The 22,192-nt window shown below is 36.3% G+C and overlaps 2 long non-coding RNA genes across 2 annotated transcripts in view; one reads left to right on the forward strand and one right to left on the reverse strand.

Moving 5' to 3' along the window:
* Positions 1 to 22,192, reverse strand: part of LOC311434514 — a 339,184-nt gene that overhangs the window by 42,893 nt on the left and 274,099 nt on the right. The window lies entirely within an intron of this gene.
* LOC311434503 lies at positions 15,891 to 19,130 on the forward strand. Its single transcript, XR_014691540.1, has 2 exons — positions 15,891 to 16,010; positions 18,308 to 19,130. It is a non-coding gene; the product is annotated as an uncharacterized lncRNA (long non-coding RNA).

Here is a 22,192-nt window from a genome sequence, read left to right on the forward strand (position 1 = left end):
CTGCTTAACACCAGAGATGAGAAAATAAAAAGATGATTAACTAATATGGCAGATTTAGTTCTGATGATGTAACAATGCTTGCTTCTATTTTATTCTGATCAGGATTTCTGAGAGTCAGCAAGGGTTGAGAGGGCTGTCCCAAGGGTAGGATATGTCATTGTGTTTTTTTTGACCTGTGTAATATTCCCACACAGAGAAATATTAACATGTTAGATCTTTTGTACATTTCTCTTTGTCAGCATCTTGCTTTGAGACTTCTGTCCTTATTCTCAAAAACTGACACCTGGCATATGACTGTGGTGGCTTGGGGATTGGATGGCTTCATCTTCTGTTTGTCATTCAGGTAGAGCTTCACATTCCACATTCCTAAAGATAATACTAAAGTGGAATTTTTTTTTTTTGACATTGTAGGTCATTTGTTTGTAAAATTTAATATCTGATACTCAGTAGCCCATGTTTTTCCTATTTTGATCACCAACATTTAACTATTATTTTAAATCCATGTGACCGCTGTTCCTAAACATAGAGGGTTCCTGAAGAGGTACTACTTTTATTTCCCTAAAAATTTGTATAACCTGAAGAGAACCAAGGAAAACCTACACTAATTACATTCATTTAATTATATATATATAAGTTAATGACAAATGTTTAAAAAATTGTTCATAATATATTTATATAATTTACAATAGTTCTCTAGTAGACTGTTTCTTTACTGTGTTTCATGTGTGATAATAATGTGTTGAGGTTGCCAGGAACCCATGTGTGAGAAAACATCATTAGGGACCATCTGCTGAAAAATGTCCAATGTACCATCAAAGGATGCTAGCAGCAGCCTTGAAAACACAAGCAAAACATGAAACCAGGGGCCCTTAGGCTATCAACACGGATGGAGGATTTTTGATGAGTTTGAATGGAACCTGGATAGGAACCAGTATCAGAGAATGGAGGGGGGGGAGGGATAAATAAATAAATAAATAAGGAAAAGAGGGAAAAAAGGGACAAGGAAGAGGAAAATGAAGAAAGAAAGGAAAGAAGGAAAAATAATAATTTTTAAAAAAAAGAATATAATAAAAAAACTTGGCATAGTTTACTGATGAAGATTGTTTCAGGATACTTGAGAGACTGTAGGGAAAAAAATAGGAATCTCCTATTAAATTCTCTGCTAACCATTGTATAGGGGTCACCCAGTTTTATCACGCATTGAACTGTTTATCAACCAGTGAAAGCTGTCTTCAGCTAGCAGCATATTTTCCATTAGATTGAATATGTAAGTCCAAATCAAGTAGTTGCACTTATTCCATACTTCAGAATGGGGAATGGAATGTGCTGTTGTGCTCTCCACTATTGCTCAACATGTAGGGCTTATTATCAGTAATTCTCAAGTGAAATAAGAAATGCAATAACAAAAATATATCCTCTTTCTGTTCCACAGACTCAAATGTTGGTGAAGCACCCAAGGAATACAACTGAAGTGGGAGGAAAATGGTAAGATTTATTCCTTTACAAAAACAATACAAGGGTTAGGGAAGTGGCTTGTGTTTAGAAGATAAACATTTTTATGTGTCATACATAATTTCAAAAATTGGTAGAAAGCTTCTCTTTCTCCAGAGCAGATACTCTTCAATGTGGGTGCAGCGTGGGAAATAATGCTCTACAGCTTTTTAAGTCCTACTGTGTAGAGAAGGAGTTGATTTGTAGAAGATTCTGGCTTGAAAATGAACTACTATAATACATGTTAGCATTCTTCTCCAGTAGAAATTAAAAATATGAAAACTGACTTTTTTTTTTCTTTTTTTTTTTTTTTTCATTCTAGATATGGTCTTATTATTAGTCTTCCATAATCATTAATATACCTAGAATTTTGGAATTTCATCCTGCTCCTATTTTTCAGTATGATTTCAGGACATACCTATATGGCAAAAAAGACCTAATGATGCATGATAGTTGTTACTGGATAACAACTCCTTTCTCCCCTACCAGGCAGAGTTTTTGATGTGTTGTATGCAACCAGCTGAAGATTTCCAAATTTGTCCATATCCATATCTACTTGAACCATTACTAAGAACTCATCAAATGATTGAATCACCACGTTAAAACTACAATACAGTCCACGAGTTTTTAGAACATTTTTATTTAATGGACTGTCTCTCATGAACATCATCAAAAAAGATATAATAACACTGAGTATTTCATATCATAAATGTGTAGGGTAAGAAGAGATACGATAAGGAAAAAAAAAAAAAAAAAAAAGGATACCGTAATCATCTTTGCAATTGTTAGAGGATTTTAAAAATTCTACCAGCTTCCTAATGTCTGAACTCTCTTTATAGATAAAAATAAATTCACAACAGACATTTTCTAGAATTATCATATCTGTAATATATCTGTACTGCAACTGAAACACAAATCTAAGAACAGAGCTTGTCAATCACAGGACAATATGCTTTCTCCAAGATAGGAATCATAATTAAAAATCATTTCTAATACTGATATACAGCATCAAGTTAGAATAATTGGGCTTTGGGATGTGTATGTTTGATGAATATCTAATCAATGTATTGCCCACAGGACACTTGATATTTTAAAGAGAGCACAAAATAATGCAGAATAAATTTAACTTAAACACAAGGAAAATAACTTTTAACAGATATCTTTCAAGAATAAATAAGCCTTATGTTCACACAAAATGTCTTCTATTTCTTATTTTACACTACCATTCACTCATCTGACTCCTATGACTAAACTAGATTTGTGAGATATGATATACCTTTCAGGAAGATAGCTTTATGTTTCTGGTGTGGAGAAATACTTAGTCATTAGTGCTTGATTCATCTTTCTATTAAAATATCCACCTATAATGGTCTTTTCTTCTACTGAGAACTGCTAGAGTAGTCTCAGGGAAATCCTAACTGCTTGGCACGAGTGAACAGAATTCATTGCTGTTGATCTTTAACTGCACCAGTAATAGAAAAATGATGTTCTTCAAGCAATTCCTCAACCTTATTTGTTGGCCAAATTATGACCATGTGATCACTTTCGTAAATGAAGAGTCACAGGATCACATATATGAAGAGCTGGAGGGGACCCATGAGGATTGAGCCCAACTCCAAGCTCCACAAAGAAACACCCAAAAATCGAATGTTATTTCTGAGAGCATTATTTCCATGAGTGAACTTGTGTTATACTGATAAATTGCCTTTTTCTCAAAATAAAAATAAAATAAAATTAATATATATATTTATAAATTGTTCAAAAGCAAAATTTACAGGTATGCTCATAGTATGGCAGACCACCTGGTTCATGATACAGCTTAAAATACATTCTTGGACAAATTATTCACTTAGACTAGCTTTCAGAGTAATACAAGGCTTTGATAACAGTACTATTTCATGTATCAGTGCCTGAGTGAGAAGCAGCAGTTACTTACATTCTGGTTTTATTTGTATTTCAGTGTTTGTTAGTTGTTTTTTTTTTTACCCACCCTGTGGGTTCTCCCTATTTGCACCACCTGACTCTCACTTTAAAAATCCTTCTGACATGACTTCTCACATTGTGAAATCTCCTTCATTATCCTTAATGGAAGATTTCTGTATTTTGTTGTTGTTGTGACTCCAGTTTTCTGGAAAGGTAAAAAGAAGGATCTGCAAAACTACTGGCCAGTCAGCCTTACTTCAGTCTGTGGGAAGGCTATGGAGCAAATAATTATGGAAACTATTTCCAACCATATGAATGACAAGATGATGATTAGGATTAATAAGCATAAGAGGAAATAAGCTCCTGACCAGACTGGTGGATGAGATCAGAGCAGTAGGCATTGTTTACCTACAATAAAGGCTTTCAACACTGTCTCATAACATCCTCATAGATAAAGTGAAGATGTGTGGACCAACCAGAGGTGCCTTTCAGCATCAGCCCGAGTATCATTTCTGTCCAATATTTTTATCCTTTGGTCTGAATTGCGTATGTATAATGTTGAGCAAAAAGTACCTGGTTTGTGTTCTTATTGGTATATACATGCATATATATATATACATTTATATACATATACATGTATATACATATATGGAAGGCAAGAGATCTGGGGATGTTCATCTTGAATAAGAGAAGGCTCTGGGGTGATCTCATTGCAGCTATTCAGTTCTTAAAGGGTGTTCTAAAAGTTCTAAATTGATGCAAAACAACTTTTTGCTCAGGCAAATAATCATAGACAAGGGAAAATGGTTTTAAACTTAAAGAGGGGAGGCTTAGATTAGGTGGTTAGGTGTCAGTCTTCACTCAGGGGGTGGTGAGGCATTGGAACAGATTGCCCAGGTAAGCTGTGGATGCCCCATCCCTGAAAGTGTCCAAGACCATGTTGGACAAGGCCCTGGGCAACTTGATCTAGTGAGTGGCATCCCTGCCCGTGGCAGGGGGATTGGACCTGGATGATCTTTAAGGTCCCTTTCAATCCAAGTTATTCTATGACTCTATGATATATACATGTATATGTTGTTTATACCTGAGTTCTCCCTGCTGAAAGATGTTTAGAGGTTACAGGTGGGTACCAAGTTTAATATAAGTAAATTGTGTGTACTCACTGTAAATAAGAGAAGCTGCATACGTGCATACTTTAAAAGGAGTGGGTAGGAGAAAAGAGGAAATTGCTATTTCCCTCTACGTGGTGCTATTGAGACTACATTCAGAGTACTGCACAAGTTTAGGTTAGTCCAGTTGAAATTGGATGTAGAAAGCATGCAAAGATTACTGTCAAAATAGTGTGGGCACACTACATGCCCTATGAAGAGAGATTTGATGAGGTAACGAGTGATTAGAAGAGTACGGGGCAATCTAAATGTTTTGCACAACTTCTTTATGTCAACTTACAAAGATAATGGAGCTAGCTCTTTGTAGTACAAGACGATTCAAAAAGGAGCAGACACAAACTTACAAGCAACTTTACAAGACTTATCACAATGTTTTACCAAGAAAGATAATGACTGTGAAATATTTCCAAATGTGCATGGAAAATTAAATATAAGTGTTGAAGTCATGAAGTCATGCAAGTGACAATGAACTTCACCACTTTAGGCTTCCAGTTTTTATCTTCAGTATTTCATAAGAACTTGGGGCATCAAAAAAAAAAAAAAAAAAAAAAAAAAGAGAGAGAACCAATGCATGTTTCTGCCAGAAGAATCAGAAATACATACTTTTGGGCTGAATCTTATAGTATATGCAAGTAATTTCAGCTAGCATTTTCAGATTTGGTCTAGAAATCTTAACTACATTCTCTACAGTTTAGGGCATTATGAACATACGCACTACATATTTATGAAAGTAATGATAACACTAGTGAGACTAAACTGTAAAAACAGATAGGGAAACACATTTGTACCAAGAGCAAACATTCTAAAAAATTCTATTTTTGATGACAATAAAAGCCTTGCTGATGGAGATTACATAATAGGCTCCAAGGAAAATATTTTTTTAATAAATTTCACAACAGCAGGCTGCCAAGAGAACAATCCAGAAAATATTCTGGAATAACAGAGAACTGAATTGGTTTATTTTTTGTGTGTGTATGAGGGTTTTTTGTTGTGGTGGAGGTGTTTATTATTATTATTATTATTATTATTATTATTATTATTATTATTATTATTATTTGTTCCATCAACTAAGAAGACAGAGCATACACTGTTTATGGAGAACAAATACATAGAGTGGTATAGAATTCAAATTTGGACAACAGTTGAGATACACAAGACATACTAAGCAAAAGTTTTATATGTTTACAATTTATAAAATGTTAAATATGTACTATTTGTAAGTGTGATGAGACTACAGAGACAGTTTTGTACATACCTGTGTAGATGTCCCTTATTCTCACTGAAGACTGAGTGCAGCAGACTGATCCTGCAAAATAAAAGTGCTGTTTCTTCCTCCTCCACTATTACTATTACAGATAATCTGATATATGACAGTAGGTCACCAGTCAAAGGCTATATTACTGCAGGCAATGAAGACAATATCTAATATCACTGTCCAAGCTTCACTGAGCTTGCTATGCAGTGTGTACATTTTTGAAGTGAAAGGGATATTTCAGACTAAAGATCTTATGACAACATAGAGATCTTTATAGCCTCAGTTGTTTTATAATGAGATAATCCACACAGAACAAGTTGTAAGGAATCCTAATGTTGTTCCTGGATAAAAGACTGTTAATTTTAAACCTGGGCTATGAATGAACGCCAAATTCAAACACCAGTACTGTCTAATATATCTGCATGGAATTTTGGCACTGGATAAAAAGCTCTCAATCTAATTCTGAATCACCTTATTTTCAATAGTCTCCATGCACTGGGTCATACAGACCTGAACAAGCTCATAATGGACCACATGAACTTTGGTTGGAATGAGATTATTCTTTGCTTTTCTGAAAAACACTACACTGTCTTCTCATAATAGTGTCTGAGAGAGACATGACTTTTTGAAAATATGGCTGTACTTTGCCAGAAAATGTTTGAATGCTTTTTTTTTTTTTTTTTTTTTTTTTTTTTTTTTCCCCAGTACATGTATAATCTGAAATTAACTGTGACTATTCATCGCAATATGGACAATTAAACTTACTTCTTTTGCATGAAATTGGAAAAGTGTTTGTGGTTGTGAAACACTTTTTTCCTCTCTTGAGCAACGTGCTTTGCAAGAGCAGGTGAAGCTCTTCATATAATTCAGTTCCAATGGCCTCAGTGACAGCAGACACACTTACAGAGCCTTTGTATGTGATGCAAAGACAGAGAAATGGCTATCTCTTTCAAAAGTACTCTATTCGTGACCTCCACAAATGAATACATTGCTGTCTGTTCCAAAAGGAAAAGGAAGTTTTCTGCTTCAGCTCTTTGCAAACACAATACAATGCCAGAATGGTACCATAGTACTCAGGGATGAGTTATTCTTTAGTGATACTAATGCTCAAAGGCACCCCAGACAAAGACTTGAGGATACTTAGAGATGTGACACATCCCATCTAAGCCTGACTGATCTCTTTAAATCTTTCCAATGTAGACAGCTATGTTTGAACTAGTAATGCTAGTCACTTTCCATGACCAGTAGAGAGAGAAAGACACTTAGCCTCCTACTCCTTGAGCATTCATGTGATTTATTATCATGTTAACATAGGGAATAAACTATACCCTAAAGTGCTTCTCACTCTCCATCATTTCACAGGGACCCTACAATGATCAAACATAAAAACACAATATTCCAAAAACCAACCAACCAAACAAACAAACATTAAATCAAACATACGTGTCAACATTTTGTGATACCAATTTTATTTTCAGTGCTCAAGACTCAGAGACTTACACCGCACAGGGCTCAAGCACCATTTCATCACAAGAGTCATGTAACAATTATCAGTGTATCCATTTTGAAATACAGTGCTCTTTAGGCTGTTAAGGTAACATTGACTCATGTTAATAAAACATAGATTGTAGCTATGGAGGGACTATCAGAATTCATAGATGAGTAGAGAAGAAACAGAGCTTTGCTTAGTCACATACATTTGTTGTTCTTCAACCACCTTTTGGGCTAACACTGTACCAGGGAACTTGAACCTTGAATTTCTGGCTTTGTAGTGTTAAAAAAAAAATAAATAAATAAAAAATACTGAGATACTGGTTTCTCCTACATCTGAACTCCAGCAGCAATAACAACATTATAGGGCTACAGATCAAGCAGCTAAAAGGAAATGTGGCATATGACATGAAAGTTGTCAGATAGGAAAAAAGAAGCCTCGTGTTTCTGATCCTGATGCTGTTGCTGCAGGTTGTTTTTTTTTGTTTGTTTGTTTTGTTTTGTTTTGTTTTGTTTTTGGTGTTTTGTTTTGTTTCATTAATTCTTTATTGGATACAAAACAGAAAGAGATGAAGTGTGGATTTCCAGATTTTTCATGTCACTTTAAGAAAGTTCAATGTACTTAGATCAAATGCAATGAGCTGATAAATGCATCTTTGTGCCTTCATCTGGATCATCATTCAGTTGTACCTAAATATACTTAGAGAGGCAAATATTTAATTGAATATGCAAAATAACTAAATAAATACATAAAAACAGTATGCCCTGTTACCCAGCTCATTACAACACATCAGGCCGTTCATGTCAGCCATCAGTTCTCTGCTGCATAAATATTAAAGTTTCCTGAAACTCTAATTAAAGAGAAGACTGAAAAGGTACCAATAGCAAATTCTGTTTGTGTTTTCGGTTTATGTGGCAAAGGTTTGGTAGCTGAGGGTGGCTGCAGGGGTGGTCTCTGTTAAAAGAGTCTAGAAACTGCCCCATGTTAGGTAAGAGCTAGTTCCAGCCAGCACAGTCCAACCCATCACTGGCCAGAACTGAGTCAATGAGTGACACTGGCTGTGCCCCTGTGAGAATATATTTATGAAAGGGAGAAATCTACTGCACAACAGCATCTGTGAGAGAGGAATGAGAAAATGTAAAGATATACGACCCTGCAGGCCCCAAGGTCAGTGCAGAAGGATGGCAAGAGGTGCTCCAGGCACTGGAGAAGTTCCCCTGCGTCCTGTGGAGAGGCCACTGGTGGAGCAGGCTGTCCCCCTGCAGCCTATGGTCCCACATGGAGCAGATCTCCATGCTGCAGTCTGTGGAGGAGCCCCCGGTGGAGCAGGTGGATGTGGCCTGGAGGAAGCTGTGGCCCATGGAGAGCCCCCACAGGAGCAGGGGGCCCTAGGCCAGAGCTGCAGCCCATAGAGAGGAGCCTACACAGGAGCAGGGGACCATGAGCTGCCGCCCATGGGGGACCCATGAGGGACCTGGGGGACCCCTGCTACAGCAGTCTGTTCCTGATAGATGGACCCTGTGATATGGACCCATAGTGGAGCAGTTTTTGAAGAACTGTAGTCTGTGGGAAGCCCATATAGGATCCCATGGCAGGGACCCCACACTGGAGCATGGCAAGAAAGCAATGGGGAAGGAGCATCAGAGATGAACTGTTATGGATTGACCACAACACCAATTCCCTTTTCTGCTGTGCTTCTCAAGGGGATGATGTAGAAAAGGGTGGGTGGGAGAGAAAGGTGTTTTTAATTTGCATTTAGTTCTCACTGCTGTAGTCCATTATGAATAGCTATACATCTCTCTTTTTTTTATTTTTATTTTTATTTTTTTTCCAGTTACGGTCATTGGTGAATGATTTTCCTGTCCTTACCTCAACCCATGAGTTTATATATATATATATAAAATTTTCTTGTTGTATTTTTTCCTTCCATCCTTCTGAGGAGAGGAATATTGAAATATATATGAAAGCATATTGAAACTACCTATCAGTGTTAAACCACCACAGCTTAGTAAATAAACAGACCAAATTTGGATACTTGAAATGTTAAATTACCCAATGAGATACAATTCAGTTTAGCATTTTCCATTCATTTGTTGCTCAGTTGCACATTCAGTAAGAGATGTTTTCTGTGAGAACATTTTCAATTACAAATCCTATAATATTGTACTGCACTTTTTCAGTCGTAACACCATTCAGCTATTTCTTTAAAAATAATAAAGTATACCCAGTGCAATGAAGCAGAAGAAGAACAACAAAAGGTTGCAAAGTCAAGGGCCATATACTATTACATTAAAATGATAGCTCCTAATTCCACCTCTTTAAAATGGATTTTAAAATGGACTCTTCAAAAACATGTAGTTAAAGTGTATTAGGAATCCCTCCCACTTTTTGCCCATAAAAAGTTAGGCTGATCAGAATTCACAGAAGATCCTAAGTTCCTATTCAGGAGCTCTGCCCTTTCTGATTTTTATGTAGACCTAAATTAACATGTAATCACATCTATTTTGCTAAATTAAGTACTTAATAGATACATATATTGTTGAGGTGAAAAAAATGGGCAACAGTTTTATTAATATATGTAGTTGTAATAACTATAATTATTACTGTTGTAATATATATATTTTTTTGATTGGTGTGATTTTTAATATATTAATGATCCTTGATGAGCAAAAGGTTACTATAGGTCAGTCTGGAGATGGTTTTCTTCTTCCTTTTTTTTTTTTTATTTGTTTGTTTGTTTGTTTGTTTTTAATCTTTCATCCCTTATCTTCTTTGCTTCTGCTAGCTCAAGGCTACCCATCTTTCTGTTTCCTTATGTTCTTGGCTAAGACTAAACAAGCTTCAGAAAGACTACACAAGCTACGAGCCTCTCTATTTTCTTCAAGGTTTCCTTGGTTTGTTTGGTTGGTTCAGGTTTTCTGCAGTTTCTGCTGTAATGATTCACACATCATGTCATCTTTTCATGTCCAGCCAAACACTCCCATCAAATGAGGAAGTTCAGAAGGAAGCTTTTGCCTTGCTATTTAGTTGTTGTTGCTCTTTGTTTTAACTGTTACCATATATGATTTCCTAGCATATACTCATGAAGAGCAGTTGCTGAAAACTCATAAGGCATTTTAAGTGTTTGTTCTCCACTGAATTCTCTATTTTATCATTATAGTATTTCTTACTTAGTTGTAACCCATACCTCTTGCTAAACTTTTAGTGCTAAGGACTGTCAATGTTATAACACTGCAATTTATGCTCATTTCTAGGCAACTTCATACAATTATTTATAATCTGTATAGTATTTTTTTGTTTATATCTTTTTGGATGACAGTAATAATATTTCTGTAATATCTAAAGGTGTAATTTTAGGAAAATTATTTAAGAAAACTTTAGGAAACTATTTTCCTAATAATTCTGGTGCTAATGAAAGAAAAATGTCCTGCTATAAGTAAATAAATAAATATATATATATATATATTTTTTGGTAAAACAAGCAGAGGAAAGAAGAAACACTAACAAGTCCTTCACTAAACCATATCACTAAGCTCAACACCTAAACGTCTTTTAAAGACTGGTGACTTTAAAAGACGTTTACATGTTGAGCTTAGTGATATGGTTTAGTGAATGATTTGTTACTGTTAAGTCAGAGGTTGGACTAGGTGATCTTGAAGGTCTCTTCCAACGTAGACGATTCTGTGATTCTGTGAAAAAAAAAAAGAATAAATAAAAATAGCTGAAGACACTTACCTATCCTTATGTAGCTTATAGCAGAAGATCAAAAAATAGTTTCTTGGACATGAGAATGATGTAGCCATCTAAAAACTAATACATTCTTCTTTCCCTGTAAAGAATATAGTTATGCCTTGTGAAAATAAGATTAAATTATTGCATCGAAATCAACAACAGTAGCCTGGTGCTTGAAGCTGTAGGAACGCAGGTGTTCTTTATGTGTGTAACAGAGCCAAAATGTGAGTGAACTTCTGTACAGATACTAAGACAATCAGTGACTGCTTTGCATCTGTTGGAATTCGTTCCCAAATATTTCTTTGTTTATAACATGGGAATACAAGGCTAGCCAGAGACATGTGGAAACTTGTACTACATTGCTTACTCCTGAAGGATGTGATTGTGATTTGCTACACTCTTGCAGATGTAATTGTGCTGCTCCCTATCACTACCAGTAGATGTAATGTCATAATCTTTCACATTTTCCCAGGTTGAGAAAAATATGCATCCTATTTTCCCTTAGCAAAGATTTTTTCCCCCTCTTAATTATTTATGTATAGTGTTCTCATGTTATAATTTGTTATTTCCATTCAGAATACCATGATGACATTTCTAAATATGAAAATATATTTATCACATTTTATTATTTTAGCATATATTATTACCGTATATGTTAATATATTATTTCACAATATGTTGTTAACATATCTGTTGCAAGGAAGACTGATTTGAACAGATCAGGCTCACAAAGAAAATTGAATGCATTTAATTTAAAGAACCACGAGAAATCACTATTCAAGACATGTTTTTTTCTGATGATCATGTCTCAGTTTGCCTGCATTTTGTGTATAGGAGATCTTTCTAAGCTGTGTGGTGAAGCATTCTTAGAAATCTTCATTTGATTCTGTTAGCCATTAGACAATTGAGGTTTCATGCCTGGTCAGCGTCAGCTGGGCTGGGATTTCTTCTGTTCCCCACATTGCCTCATGCATAAACAGTCATCTTCTCATTGGTTCTCTATATGGTAAGTCATTTCTTTATTCTATTGCTATTGGTTAATATGAAGCGAGAAAATTTCTTGATCTTGTATCTAGGAAATACTACATGACTTTTTGCTATAACTAAATTACACCAAGCTACTAAGCTATTACTTCGTGAAGTAAGTCAAATATAGGTTTAACTGTAAAAGGTGCAGGGCAACCTATGTTGTCATTCCTATATTCCTATATTCCTATGTTATCATTATATTGTATGTCAACATAATACCTGTGTTTGCACTGATAACATTGCTAGTACAAGGAATGGAGGTTGTGGGTGCAGAAGAATCACAAAAGAGGTCACTAATGGTATTAAACAGTAAAGCTGTAAACTTAAGATTCTGTAGCTGTATGGGAATCCTGTCCACCTAACTTGAGGCATTGACTTGACTAAATTTAATATAAGTTTCTAAATTAAAATTCCAGTTAAGGAGCAGATGTATGACTAAATAATGGTGAAACTCATGTTTGTCTTGTAAGGCAGGCATGTAAAATATTTTAGATTATTTAAATCTGAATAGTACTTATTTCAATGTTAATAAATTTCAAGACAGAAACTTCACCTTTGTCACCCAGTAACAAAAGCCAGCATTTTTTAAGAAGCAGGCTTTATTGAAAACAGTGGGAAATCTCATAATCTGTTTTTCAACTGCAGAAATTAAATGGTTTCAAATTGTACCTTTTTCTTAACAATACATATTAGAACTGTATGGTGCAGTCAACACACTGGAGAGAAGGGATGCCATCCAGAGGGAACTTGAAAGGCCTGAGAGGTGGTCCTGTGCAAACCTCATGAAACTCAACAAGGCCAAGTGCAAGGTCCTACATCTGAGCCGGGGCAATCCCAAGCACTAAGACAAGCTGGGCTGAGGATGGATTGAGAGCAGCCCTGAGGAGAAGGATCTGGAAGTTTTGGTGAAATGCTCAACATGAGCCAGCAATGTGCACTTGCGGTCCAGAAAGCCAACCATATCCTGGGCTGCATTGAAAGAAGCATGGCCAACGGGTCGAGAGAGGCAATTCTGCCCCTCTATTCTGCTCTCATGAGACCCTACCTGGAATACTCTGTTCAGCTCCAAGGCTCCCAGCACAAGAAGGACATGGATGTGTTAGAATGAATCCAGAGGAGGGCCACAAAAATAATCAAAGGTTCCTGTGAAGACAGGCTGAAGGAGTTAGGGTTGTTCAGCCTGGAGAAGAGAAAGCCATGAGGAGACCTCATTGAAGATTTTCAGTATCTAAAGGAGGCTTTTAGATACTGGAGGAAAGCAGGAAAAATGCTCTTTTTCAGGGAGTGCAGTGATAGGACAGGGAGGAATGATTTAAAACTAAAAGAGGGTAGATTTAGATTAGGTATAAGGAAGAAATTCTTTACTATGAGAATGGTGAGTCACTGGAACAGATTGCCCAGAGAAGTTGTGGATGCCTCATCCCTGGAAGTGTTCAAGGCCAGGTTGGACAGGGTTTTGAGCAACCTACTCTAGTGGAAGGTATCCTTGCCTATGTTGGGGGGTTGGAACTAGATAATCTTCAAGGTTCCTTCCAACCCAAACCATTCTGTGATTGTATGACTCTATGACTCATTCAATAGTGTATAACTACTGAATAAAATTCCAGAAAATCAAGCAATAACATGCTTGATGTGTGTTTCTGTGTGTGGAAGTCTTAGGTATGCGTTGCCAAATCTCTACAGACAAATAAAGAGAATGCAAAAGCCCATTAGCTTTCCCTGAAGTAGTTTTACTCAAAACTCGGAAACACAATCTTTTGTAATTACTCCTATGGGCTGTTACCATTTGATCTACAGCATTAAATTATGAAAGAGGTTCCAAAATTATTAACAATCTAATTCTAATTTTATGTATTTGAATTTTAAATATGCCTATTGGTCTGAATCGTGAGTTTTATTAGGGCCAGACTGGAACATTTAATTGCAGTAAATGGAGGCTGTCCCTGTCATGTTTGCAGAAAAGTCCCTTAACCCAAACAGGCAGCAGCTGCTTCTACTGCTGCTGGATACAAACTCTTCTGTACCATCAGTTCTTGCGCCTGTAGGAGTCAATCATTGTTTGGTGGTGCCCTCCTTTTTCATCTCTTCATCCCAAAAAACTACTGGAGCAAAGATTTCATTGAAATTGTGAACAATGGTAACAGCTTCAGTTTAGAAAACAGCTTGAACCAGGAAGAATCTCATATACAAACTCTGGAATTAAATTAAATCTGTACGGACAAAATTTATAAACAAAAAAAAAACAAATTCCAGAAAGTGGTATATTGATTCATATGTACATATATATATATATATATACATTTAACTAATAAAGTGTTTCCTTATGGAAGCAATTCCATTTTGAAAAGAAGAAAGGAAAGGAAAGGAAAGGAAAGGAAAGGAAAGGAAAGGAAAGGAAAGGAAAGGAAAGGAAAGGAAAGGAAAGGAAAGGAAAGGAAAGGAAAGGAAAGGAAAGGAAAGGAAAGGAAAGGAAAGGAAAGGAAAGGAAAGGAAAGGAAAGGAAAGGAAAGGAAAGGAAAGGGGAAAAGAAAAAAGGTGGAATTCATGTGATAGAGTGGTAAATTAATACAGGTGTGAATCTCACCTGAACATTCACACAGAATATTTTTTATAGGGATATATTTCATATAAGAATTGGAGCTTTTTTTAAAAAAAATAAAAATAAAATAAAAAGGAAAACAGCATAGGATTTATTATGACTGATACTTGCTTTGTGATTGAGATAATGGCTCACTATACCAGAGCTTGTCACATACAAAGAGTTTCCAAAAAAAAGACAAAAAATGAAAAAATACAAAACACAAGTAAAAAAAGGAAGCTTAAATGTTAGCTATTGATTTTCCTTTCTGTTTGTTTACTAAACTGAAAAAGCAGCCTTTTTTTTCCCCTCTAGAAATCCAGACTACTGAAAAGAAAAACAATTAAAAAAAAAAAAAAAGAGCAGGCAGAATAATCTTATGAATTGTAAGCAAATATTCATTTTACAGAGTGCACTGTTTGATAGTTCCTAAAAGCATATATTTTGATTGTTTTTTGTTTTGTTTTGTTTTGTTTTCCCTGAAAGGGCATGGCTACAGAAAGCAGTTGAGTTACCTGCATTAATTGCTTTCATCCTGTGCCAAAAGTGCATTATATTCAAGGGTGTCCCGGTTTCAGTTAGAACAGAATTAATTTTCTTCCTGGTAGCTGGTGGAATGCTGTGTTTTGGCTTAGGATGAGAAGAGTGCTGATAACACCCCGATGTTTTAATTGTTGCAGAGCAGTGCTTATACCAAGCCAAGGACACCTCAGCCTTTTGCTCTGTCCTGCCAACAGGCAGGCTGGGGGTGCAGTAAGAGCTGGGAGGGGACAGACCGAGGACAGGTGACCCAAACTAGCCAAAGGGGTATTCCATACCATCTGACGTCATGCTAAACAATATATAGGGGTGGCTAGCCGGGGGGAGGGGGCCGGACTGCTCGGGGTTAGGCTGGGCATCGGTCAGCGGGTGGTGAGCAATTGCATTGTGCATCACTTGTTTGTACATATTATTAGTAGTAGTACTATTATCACCATTGTATTATTATTATTATTATTATTATTATTATTATTATTATTATTATTTTCCTGTCTTATTAAACTGTCTTTATCTCAACTCACGGGCTTCACTTTCCATTTCTCTCCCCCATCCCAGAGATGGAGGGGGGAGGGTGAGCGAACGGCTGCGTGGTGTTTAGCTGCCAGCCGGGTTAAACCACGACAAAGGGTTAATCTCTTCTTACTGATGAACTAGTCTACATGTCATTATTATTACTTTTAGGTATTATAAACCACACGTAAAATATTGCTATAAGAGGAAGCAGGGAAAGAAGGAAGTCAGGAAGGGAGGGATCAAAGGAGGGAGGACATGAGGGAAGAAAAATCTTTTATGTAAACTAAGGTAAGTAACTAAAGGTTAGTAAAGCTGAGTAGCTATCTATAGTGGCCATAGTGCCATTTTATCTCAGTAAAAGGAAATCATCATTATGACAACGCCAATTCTAGTAGGCATTTTATGTCTAGACACGTTATGTAAAGACACTGCATTTTATGTAAAGACACTGTGTGAGATTCAGCTTTTAGCTGTCCTAATGTAAATCTCAGCCCAAAGTGCTAGCCAGTTTAGCCATTATAGTGATTCTGGATATATTAAAAACAAACAACAACCACCAAAACAAAAGCAAACAACAACCAAAATCAAAACAAAACAACAGCAACAACAACAACAACAACAACAAAACGCTTGATAACAGAAAATGATCTACAGTGTTGATGTGGACAGCTAATGTTTCTAACAAGAGTTTGATTGAACCCCCTGAAGATTAGAGGCTGATTAGTAATCGGATGGAGACAAGATAGTCCAAACTCATTCTACCTTATTTTAAAATACTTAATAAGCTAATGTTTAGGGCTGCCTCCTTTAGTTTCCCCCAAGATGGAAAAATATTTCTTCATGCCCAGAAATTCCTTAACTCTCGAAGAACACATCCACTCCTGTATATTCTTGTCTCTTTCCTGACTGTATGGTAAGCTTAACAATATCTAGATTGTAAGGTTAAAACATGCTTTGAAACAAACTTTGCCATGTTGTCAAGGGGTACAGGATGTCTTGCAATATGCTGCTGAGAAGCAGCAGCATTCATTCATAAAATAAAATAGTTGGAGCTATCCACAGTAGAGCCAGAAAGTCAACTAACATCAATAAACTTAAATTAAACAAATTTCTCCCTAGGTCATTTACTAATATTGTGAAATAATTGCACTCTAGATTCAAGTCATACTCTGCGGGACTACACTTCTGACTGAGATACCTTCCTTTTCTAGAAAAATTTTGGCAATAATCATGGGGCCAAACAACAAAAGAAGGAAAAGCATATATCTGACAGATGGGAAAGGCACTTCAGTGAGAAACAAAAAAAACTATCTAACTAACCCAGAATTCTGAAACTGCTGTACAGAAAGGTGCAGTACATGTATGTAGTGCATGGAGTAATAAAATGCTTATGAAACTTTCCTTAAAGTAACGTATCATTATTTCTGATTTTAATTTAAAGTTCTGTGAGTATCAGCTAAGCACTTTTCACTACTTACTTTTTCCTCTCTGTTGACCTTAATTAAAGTTGCCCTTGGGGAAGTCTCTTCAACCTGACAAATTTCAAAATACACTTGTTAAACAAGTGAACTTTTCTCAAAAGAGAACCAGCTTTCCTATTATTATATATTTTATATAATGGGCAAGAGTAATAATATGTAGTTCTTGGCAGTATGTCTGAATGCAAGTAAATTCAGGAAAACTGAGATGATATGTAGAAAATGTTTGAAAAAAAATGAAAACAAAAGATGTAGGTGGTAATGGGGTACCTATTGTGATGCTAATCTCTTAATTAGCTCTGAAAATAACTGTAGACATATGTTACTTTTGACTAATGTTTGGCTAATCCAAGAAGAATGAAACTATAATAGCTTTTTGCTAAGACAGAACTGGCAAAAATGAGAGAAATAAACTAGATTGCCCATGATACAGAATGTCAGTACTGCAATTAAGTCAGTTTTCAGAATCAAGCACATCACGGGGATATTAGGCATCTCCTATCACAACATTCAAAATGACACAGTTAGTTAGAAACACGAGGCAATTTTACCTATCACATAGTATTTCTTGCTATCTTAAGAACCTTAATACATTCTGACAGTCTGTCATCAAGCAATCCAGTTTGCAGGATAGTTTTTCTGGCTTAAGCTTTCACAGCAGCTGGAGCCCTACACAAGGAACACCCACTGCACTGAAATCACTGTTCTTCCTTTTAATGTACTCCACAGGTTATCAACATGAAAAGCAGTTACACTTTTTCACCTTAAGAGTCTGCTTAAACTATCATGTACTGTTTGTATGATTAAAAAAAAAATGTTTAAAAAGAGCCTGCTTCATCACTCCTTTCTTTTCATTTTGTTCACATTATGGGAAATCAACATGTGTCAAAAAATTGCTCTTACATATTCCTAATTAAAATTAATCTAAGAGCTAACCGAAATAACTTCATCATTTAGAAACACACATTTATTTGTTTCCCCCAGTAGAGTTCAAAAGCCTTAGGTTTCTGTCTTCTGCCTTTTTTTTTGTGGACCACAATCCAAACAGTCGGTTTTGATTTAACTCCAGATTGAGAGACCTAAATTTTACTTTGTACATATATACAGGGCTGACCTGCTGGAGAGCAGCTCTGCAGAGAGAGACCTGGGAGTCCTCGTGGACATCAGGCTGACCATGAGACAGCAATGTGCCCTTGTGACCAAGAAGGCCAACAGTATCCTGGGGTGCATTCAGAGGAGTGTTGCCAGCAAGTCAAGGGAGGTGACCCTCCCCCCCTACTCAGCCCTTATGAGGTCACACCTGGAGTATTGTGTCCAGTTCTGGGCTTCCCAGTACAAGACGGTCATGGAGCTACTGGAATGAGTCCAGAGGAAGGCTACAAATATGATTAGAGGACTGGAGCACCTGTTGTACGAGGACAAGCTGAGAGAACTGGGAGAGAACTGGGCCAGTTTAGCCTGGAAAAGAGAAGACTGAGGGGAGACCTCATCAATGTGTATAAATGTCTGAGAGGAGGGTGTCAAGAGGATGGAGTCAGTCTCTTTTCAGTAGTTCCCAGTGGGAGGACAAGAGGCAATAGGCGCAAACTGAAGCATGGGAAGTTCTGCCTGAATATGAGGGGGGAATTTCTTTACTGTGAGGGTGACAGAGCACTGGAACAGGTTGCCCAGAGAGGTTGTGGAGGTTGAATATCTCCTTCTCTGGAGATATTCAAAACCTGCCTTGTTTCTGCACAATGTGCTTTAGGTGATTCTGCTCGGCAGAGAAATTGAACTGGATGTTCTTCAGAGGTCTCTTCCAACCTCAGCCATTCTGTGATTCTGTGAGGTAGGTATCAAAACTCCCAGGACATTTAATTATGTAGTCAAAGCAGTAAAGGGAATTTGTAAACCTATTCTTTTCATTATAAAGTAGATATATATACATGGAGTCAGCTCTCAAGTGGTTCTTTTTTCAACAGTGCACACACAGATAAGAAGTACCATTCCAGGTATATTATGATGTCTAAGTCATCTTCAGGAGCTGGTGGATATTGTAGAGGTATAGAAGACCTATATTTGTTTGGCAGATGGGTACCAGATAGAAATCCTTAGATCATGTGCAAGAACAAACATAGCCAAGGTGCACCACTGTTATGCTGTGTGTAGCATGCTTGATTCACCTAAATTGAGTCTCCATTGACTACAATGACAGTAGAAATTTAGACAAGTTACTGTGTAGACACTTGCATCTAGACTCCTAAATTGAGGTGCCTTCAAAGTGAAGCTGAATTCCACTTGCTATATTCAAATATTTTAAAACAATATTTTCCATAGAATGTAAGTAATTAATTACAGCTAAATGTGTCACATATTTTCCTATTACCTTTACCTTTGGTTTTAATATTGAAAGTCTCACTTCTTCTGCTCTGGTATCATCCTTATCTCCTCAATATTTTTTTCCTAATTTTTAATTCTTGCATAATTCTTCAGGTCTGTGAATCTTCATCTTAACTCTTGGAACACTTTCATACAGTTTAAAAAATCTTTGCAAAACAAACAAGTGACAAAAAAAAAAAAAAAAAAAAAAAAACAACAACAACAACAACAAAAAAAAAACACCTCCAGAAACTCATGTGTCCTGAAAAGCAGTTTTAGGCTGGTTGCCATTGATTTCCTCCCTGATTATATTCTAAAAGTCTTCTTTTATTAATATCTAACTTTCCCAGCATACTCTAGGGACTACATACATTGTTACTGCAGCTGTACTGATGAATTTTAATTAATTTAATATTTAATTTAATTTAATATTTAATAGGCAAAATAATAAATTTAATCCTTAAAATAATTACTTAAGAGTTCTATCCATCCTCTACTTCAGTCATTCAGTATGTTTTTATGTAAAATAACATTTTGTTTGTTTGTTTGTTTTTCTTCGTAACCTGAAGGAAATTTAATTATATGGCAGTTTTTATGGGGCATATCAAAATCATAATATTTTGAATTACATTTTCAAGTAATATATGAATACTTTTTGAATATGTCTTGCAAATCTGTCTTTTCATAGGTAAATTTGTCCTGATGCAAATCTGAAAGCTAGGTTTTAAGGAAAAAAAAAAAAAAAAGTGCTGGATGTAATTCAGGTCTGATTCTGATATATGAGGGTGGAGAAGAAACCCCAGTTTTTGCTTTAAGGATACAAGGAGTTAGATATGAACAAAGCAGAATGAAACATTCAATGATAAATGATGGTGCAAAGGAAAGATTATCAGAAACAAACAAACAAACAAACAAAGTAATTGATGTCCTTCATTAGAAATATCTTGTGGCTTTCTATTATTGGAGTGACTACATCAATGGGCAAGAGAAAAGTAAATGATGTCATCTACCTGGACTTGTCCTGTAAGGCCTTTTTTAGTGTCCCACACAACATCCTTGTCTCTAAATTGGAGAGGTATGGGTTTGAAGAGTGGTCTATTTGTTGGATAAGGAATTGGCTGAATGGCTGCATCCAAATGGTTGTGGAAAAAGACTCAATGTCCAGGTGCACATCTGTGACAAGTGATATTGCTCAGGGATCCACATTGGGACTGGTACTCTTTAATATATTTATTTATAACATAGATAGTGGGATCAATTGCACTCTCAGCAAGTTTATGGATGACACCAAGGTGAGAGGTGCAGTTGACACAGTAGAAGGAAGGGATGCCATCCGGAGAGACCTTAACAGGTTTGAGAAGTGGGTCCACATGAGCTTCATTATTTTCAACAAAGCCAAGTGCAAAGTGATGCACCGAGGTCACCGCAATCCCAAACATCCACACAGACAGTGAATGAATGTATTGAGAGAAGCCCTGTGGAGAAGGATTGGACATATTGGTGGATGAAAAACTGAACATGAGCTGTCAGTGAGTGCTTGCAGCCCAGAAAACCAATTATATCATAGGTTGGATCAAAAGAATCCTGGCCAAGGGAGGTGATTCTACCCTCCTGCTCTGCTTTTGTGAGACCCCATTGGAGTATTTTCAGCTCTGGGACCACCAGCACTAGAAGGATGGGGACCTGTTGAAGCATGTCCAGAGGAGGGCCACGAAAACTGTCAGAGGTCTGGAATACCTCTCCTATGAAGAAAGTCTGAGACTTTAGTCTGGAGAAGAGAAAGCTTATTGCAGTCTTTCAGTACTTAAAGAGAGCTTATAAGAAATATAGACTTTTTTTATAAGGGCATGTAGTGATAGGTATTTTTTAATGGTTTTAAACTGAAAGATTTGGATTTAGATTGGATATATATAGAGAAGAAATTCTTCACAATGATAGTGGTGAGGCACTGGAACAGATTGCTTAGAGTAGCTGTGTATGCACCGTCCCTGGAAGAGTTCAAGGCCAGGATGGATAGGTCTTTGGGCAGCCTGATCTGGAGGAAGTTGTCCCTGCCCATGGGAGAGGGGTTGAAAGTAGGTGATCTTTAAGATCCCTTCCAACCCAAACCATTCTATGATTTTATGATTCTACGGAAATACTCAAATTTACATTTGTGCTTAAGAACCTTACTACCTCTGTGCTCAAAGAAAAACCAGCTTCAACACTGGGATGTTGCATAGCAAAAAAATGGTACAGATTTTGTAGTAAGAGTCGATATGAATTTTATAAAAGGTACCTGCACACTTCATAATTTCAAATTAGTACACTGAAGTTAATCTATATTCCTAACCCTAATGAAAACAACACACAGTTATAAATCTTGGATTATAATGCTAATTAGCATGAAATTGGTGCATAGTTATATTTGACAGCAGGAATTTTAAAGATGTATAGGAATTAAAGGTAAGTATATGTAGCATACAGAACTGGAAATGGTGGAGTGATCTCATTGTTTCATATTCAGTAGCATTATTTTATGGGAATTAAGATAAAATATAAGGGACTATGTTTCTTTTACCTCTATGTTCCCAAATTCGCAATGAAAACTTCATTTTTCTATTTGTTTTTAGTAGATTAGATATTTTTCAATAT

The sequence above is a fragment of the Aythya ferina genome (assembly GCF_964211825.1).
Source record: "Aythya ferina genome assembly, chromosome: 1".
Taxonomy (NCBI): Eukaryota; Metazoa; Chordata; class Aves; order Anseriformes; family Anatidae; genus Aythya; species Aythya ferina.